This window comes from Rhamphochromis longiceps, linkage group LG20, assembly GCF_057381845.1.
Source record: "Rhamphochromis longiceps isolate RC_006_pf linkage group LG20, R_longiceps_female_GT1.1, whole genome shotgun sequence".
In the NCBI taxonomy this organism is placed as follows: Eukaryota; Metazoa; Chordata; class Actinopteri; order Cichliformes; family Cichlidae; genus Rhamphochromis; species Rhamphochromis longiceps.
The window spans coordinates 1,166,177-1,172,500 of record NC_140576.1 but is presented as its reverse complement, the minus strand read 5'-3'; positions in this window follow the sequence as shown (position 1 = coordinate 1,172,500).

The following is a 6,324-nucleotide window of genomic DNA, read 5'->3' as shown; positions in this document are numbered from 1 at the left end:
AAAGTAAGTGTACTGATTTTGAGTGCTGCAGCGACAGCTGTAGAAGGCGTCCTGTCACACATGGAAAATATGAGCTTCTGTATTTGTTTATTGTTCTTCTTTCATGTTGGTCTGTTTGCAAACATCTCAGAGGGAGGACATCCCACCACCTGAACAGAGACTCAATACAAGAAGCTGCAAGTCACTGGCTGGCTGCTCTAACCTCCAGTATATCTTATTCATATCTCCTTCATATCTCACCGTTGAGTCTTTTAAAACTAGACTTAAAGCTTATTTTTACTCACTGGCATCTGAGTCTGTCTGATAGCTCATTGTGCCTCATGTGCCTTTTTTGGTTATGATTGTTTATGTTCAGCACCATTAATTTAATATCCTTTTATCTCTTATTACTTTCTTATTTCTGTATTTATTTTTCTATTCCCTTGTTTTTTTTAATTTAGTTTAGTTTTTTTCCCCATTTTTCTCTTATTGCTTTATTCAACTATGTAGTGATATTAAATAATAGTTTAAAATACTGCAGTACCAAATACATAAATCAATTTAATATATATCCATTACCTATGTTGGCGTTATCATGTAGAGGGATGCTGTGGAGCCTACCTCATCTCGTGAACGACTTGGTATGGCTAAGAAGGAGTGAATCTTCTTCCCTGGGTCTGAGGAGGTCAACACAGACGCCAAGATCACCGAGCTTAATGACAAAAACAAAGCGATGGAGAAATTCACCTCGGTTCATATATGTTCAATTATATATTCAGAATTTCTAAAATGAATTTGTTATTGTGTGCAAACAGAACCATTTGTGCTTTCTTAAGAAAACTAGTATGTTAAAAAGATCTATGTTGAAAAAAAGAACTTGGAAAACACAGAAATGAAAATTACTGAATGTGTGAGCCTACCAGAGTGGAAACACCTCTGACAGGATATGAGAAAAGCGAGGCTCATTTACAGCAAGATGTACAGCCCCGCCTGCTGCAAAACCTGTTATAAAAGGTCATATTAAAACTGTAATGTAATGTTGAAAAGATGTAAATGATTTTGAGGAGAACATTTTAATAACAACTTGCAGAGTCTCTTCGGATAGTGGAGTGGAAATAGTGGAGTCTCTTCGGATGTCCCCGTTTCTGTTGTGGACGGCATTCAGGGCCCCTTGTTAGTCACGCAAAGTTGTGGGTCCCCTGTCTTTAGAAGTGCACGCTCCCATGTTCTAACTGCTGCTGGTGAAAATAATACATGGCTGCTTCAAACATCTGAAACTCGCTATATTTACCCCCAAAGATGTAGATGTTGATTAATCACACCTCAGTGCACCCTGTCACTTTTGTACACCGTGACATATATTTGCACACATACTTGTCCTTTTATATTTATATGTAGATTTATATTTATACCTATATCTCTATGTTTATCTATTTATCTTAATATTTATCTTTGTTTCTACACTATGTTTGTTCTACATTTGCTGCTATGGCAACTCAATTTCCCTTTGAGGTTAATAAAGTTTCTCTAATTCTGGTTTAGAGCCACAGTTTAAAATCTGAATCTTAAAGATCAGCTCGTCATATCTGTGCCCATATTCCCTATGACTTTTCATCCACTCACCTTAACTGTATTACGCTGAAGCTTTACCTCAGAGTTTTTCCAGCTGCATCTGTTACACCATGAATAAAAACTAAGGACACACTGCTTCTTGCTTGTTTAAAAATGTTTGCAGAGTGGTGTGGAGGTAAGAGTGGATGTTCTAAATGGTCAAAAATGTATCATTTTAATAAAAAGAAGATAATTTTGAATGTGCTGACAGTAACAGAAGTTGAGACAGGGCCATGTTACCTGCCGTGTAGCATCCTCTCTTCTGTTAACAACAGTCCATAAACGTCTGTAAGCTGAGGAGACAGCTGCTGGACTTAATGTTCCCGCTTTAGGCCTGGAATACATTTTTTTTTCCCAAAAAAAGAATTCCACATTTAGATTCATCTGACTGAAGTTTTCCACTTTGCCTCAGTCCATTTTAAACGAGCTTTGACTCTAGAAGCATTTACAAATCATGTTCACATATGGCCTCTTCATCCAGTTTTTGCAACTTTGCATTTATAAAAATCATTTTGAAACTGTTCCACAATTTGTAGAAGCAGTTCTGTTACAGACTGGTGAACCTCTGGCCATCTTTATGCATTTATTGTATATTGCCAAACTCACAAGTCCATTCTTTTGGAGGGGTTTTAAGAATACACAGACCTGTTAATTTTGTTTATATTCCCACTACACTGTAATGTGTTTATATTTGCAGCCTAAAGTCTGGCTTGCTTGCATTAACATCTACTTTGACTACATGTTGTAAATTCAGGGAAACAGCTTCCAAATGTAAATGCAAAACTTGGAATCAGCTCAAGACCATTTACCTCCTCTAACACTCACTGCTTTGGAGAGAGCGTGTTCATACATTTTCCAAGAAGACCATCGTTTGACAGGCTTTGGATGTTGGCGTGCTGTGCCTGGAGCAGATGACCATAAAAAGCAACTTATGACAACATGACAGAAGTAAAAACAAAAACATTGGAAAGCTAGCAGTCAGAGCAGTGTGATGCCTGAGCTTTATGTTTACAGGGATTACTTTAGCATAAATATACCTCAACATTCAAAACCACATTAAACATTCAATTAACATCCAACTTTGTAACGTTATAAAGGGTTTTCTCCTAGTAAAGGTAAAGATCCTATAATATTCAGGAGAATCACCTTAAAATCATTTGGCTTATACCAGCAAGCACTTTGCAATGGTTGGAAGGAAAATTCCCTTTTAACAAGAAGAAACCTCAGGAGGAACCTAAGGAGGAACACTCATCTGCCACAGCTGGTTGCAGGTGAGGGGAAAAGAAAAGAAATGAAAAGAAAAGAAAGGCAGACTGGATGAAAACAGAGTAAAGAGAGAGAAGACAAAAATGTAATGACATGCTGCAGTGACATATAAACACATGGAAAGTATCAGGAGGAGAAGCTGAGCTAAGTGCATCACATGAAGTCTTGCAGGAGTGTGAGCTCATAGCAGCACAATTAAGAGATGGTTCAGGGTCACCTGATCCAGCCCTAACTATAAGCTTTATCAAGAAGGAAAGTTCTGAGTGTAATCTTAAAAATAGAGAGGGTGTCTGTCTCCTGAATCCAAACTTGGAATTTGTTCCACAGGAGACGGGCCTGATAGTCTCGACTTCTACTTTTAGAAACTCTAGGAACCATAACTAAGCCTGCAGTTTGAAAGAAATGTGCTCTGTTAGGATTATATGGCATTATGAGATAAAATACGATGTGATGAAGATATGATTATTCAAGACTTTGTATGTGAGAGGAGGACTTTCAGTTAAATTATTGATTTAACAGGGAACCAATAAAGAGAAGCCAATATAAGAGAAATATGATTTATCTGAACTGACAGAGTGCGCCCCAGGGCAGCTGTGGCTACAATGTAGCTACAGTGTAGCTGCCATCACCAGTGTGTGAATGTGTGGGTGAATGGGTGAATGGGTGGATGTAGTGTAAAGCGCTTTGGGGTCCTTACAGACTAAGTAAAGCGCTATACAAATACAGGCCATTTGCCATTTTAGAATAACCTGATGAATTACAATAGTTGACTAATTACTTCATAAAGTTTTTCAGCATTACTTTGAGACAGCATATTTTGAATTTTAGATATATACCCAGATAAATAAAAGAGGTTTGTTTGGTTACTGTGTTGATTGCAGGACTCAGGTCAAAAACAAAGATTTCTCACAGTGTTTCTGAAAGCCATGGTAAGGTTGCCATGTTCTGTTGAACACCCTCTTCCTAAGACTTTTACTTTAGTAGTTCTGTTTGTATTTAGAGACAAAGAAAACTACAGGGCATCCAAACCCTTGTAGCATAAAGACAATTTATTTATTTTTTTTGGCCTGCCCCGTTTGGATCTTTAGCCATCAGAATTGTTGTCTGAAGGCCAAAAAAGATGCCAAACGAATTTACTTTACTAAGTGGATCATCATGGCCTTGCCATATGGGTCCATGTGATTGACCTTTATTGTAATTGTGTATTTATTTAATTTTATTTTTAGTTGTTACAGACAGGGGGTAGGACAGGAAGAAAGAAACAGAGGGAGAGAAGGTGAAAATAAAGGAGAGAAGAGATGGTGAGAAAGGAGGGAAGGGAAAGAAAAAAGAAAAGCAAACGAACAAACAAGCAAAAAAGAAAAAAAAACACCTGGATCACCTGTTGAGAAAAGAAAAAAACAGAAGAGAAAGCAAATATGTCTGTGAAGGTTCTCAGTCATCCAGGTCATCGTAGTCTAAGGAGCTTGCAAAGAAAAGCGTCTGGACTTCTTTAAGTTGCTTGAAGACGTTTCACCTCTCATCCGAGAAGCTTCTTCAGTTCTAAGGTCAAATGGTGGAGAGTCCCAGATATAACCTAGTGGGAGTTTCCCCCCACAGAGGGACAAAAGGACCCCCTGATGATCCTCTAATCGCCTGAGCCAAGGTGTGAAACTGGGTGTGGGTCCCAATCAGCCAGAGTTTCGGGTGAGCTCCTTGTGAAACCTGGCCCCACCTTATCATGCGAATTCCTGAGGTCAGATGGCCCAGGGTGTGAGTGGGCGTTAAGGCGTCTGGGAAGGGATCTCAAAACTGGATTATAGATGGCAGAGAGTTGGTGTCGTAAACCCCGTCGTAAAGAGAAAGCAAACAAAAAAGAGCAACATAATAAATACAGCACCACCACAATAAACTAGCTCACAGTAGATAACAGTAGATACTAAATATTAAATGTTATTGTGCAGCACACAAGATGACAGCGCACAATGTGCTTTGAGGTAGCAGCCAAGAAAGGTGTAATTTGTGTCTGTGCACACCTGTGTGGATCAGCACGCTTGTATTAAAAAGATCATGTAATGATCTGCTAGGGAGTGTGGGGAGCCATAGCCCCGTCCCCCAGGGCATGAAGCAGGTATGGAGGAGATCCAGGCCCCAGACATCCAGAGGCCCCAGAGTACGAGGACCCAAGGAGGACCACCAAAGGGGCAACCATGCCAGCTCCCAGGAGGAGAGCCCAAGACAACAGTAAAAAAACAAAACAAAACCCAATCCACTAAACTTGTATTTGTGAAGAAATGCATGAAGTTGTTACTAATTAAAGGGCTACAGTCGTGAAAAGAAATCTGGGCCTGTTCCTATTTTCGTTGGTCAGCAATGAATAGTAAGATGTTCTAGCTTTATGGAGTTTTTTTAAATAGAGCAATAAATAATTTCCCATGCCAAAAAAGATCTCTTGGATGGCATCGTTTACAGCACTAACACAATTTTCTCCCCAACTTACAAGTTACATCTGCTTTAGGGTTCACATTTATGAGTTGTACCAGAAAGTCAAAGTGCTCATATTTATTGCACCACATTATCCAGCATTGTACAAATCAAATATGTAGGACTATTAACAAGATAATAATGTTTTGGCAACTTTCTGCATTATGTTAGAACATGTGGTTGAGTTACATAACAAAGAAGACAGCACTTTAAATACATTTCATTGTATTCAAATAGTTTTTCCAGTGCTGTGTAGTCAGTTATTAGAAAATTAAATGTTGTTAACAAGTAGTCAAAAAACAGACAGACAGTTGCTAAATAATCAGTCTCTATGCTGTATGTCAAGACACAAGATATGATTAAAATGGTTGTGGTGCCATTTAAATGAGAAAAAGTCATTGAGTTGATGCAGGCTGTTATTTTTTAACATCTTCTGTACATGAAGGGTACGATCGCCCACTGCAGTGATGGTGTTTAAACTGAGCAAAACTTCTAAGCAATTGGATAGAAACGCTTAACAAGGGCCGGCTGGATAATAGACAACAACAAATAAAACTGGTCTTTATGTTTACCAGTCAGGGTAAACATAAAGACCAGGCTCTTAGTGAAGGCTAAGAGTAAGGCTTTCAAATGAATTAAAACTCTCTGTAGGTTGGTGGTTTATTACTAAGCTAGTATGAATAATTGCATCCGCTCCTCCTCAGCCTGTGCTTTGAGGTTAGTATGACTTGAGGGTAGTGATTCGTTTAAACTGAGGTTTTTATCCTGCTGCAGCCAAATTTCTATGTAGCAAAATAAATCCTCAGTTATTAAGTCATATACTAATAGGGACTTGGAGGGTAGTGACCTAATGTTTAGAAGTCCACATTTAACTGTACAATTAAACAGTTGTATTGTTGTCTAAGAGCAGACACAGTCACCAGGGGTTTTGGAGGGTTTTTGCACTTATTCTGTTGGAATAAATAATTATAGTCTGTATTAAAATGAGTTGTGAACTGCCCGGGA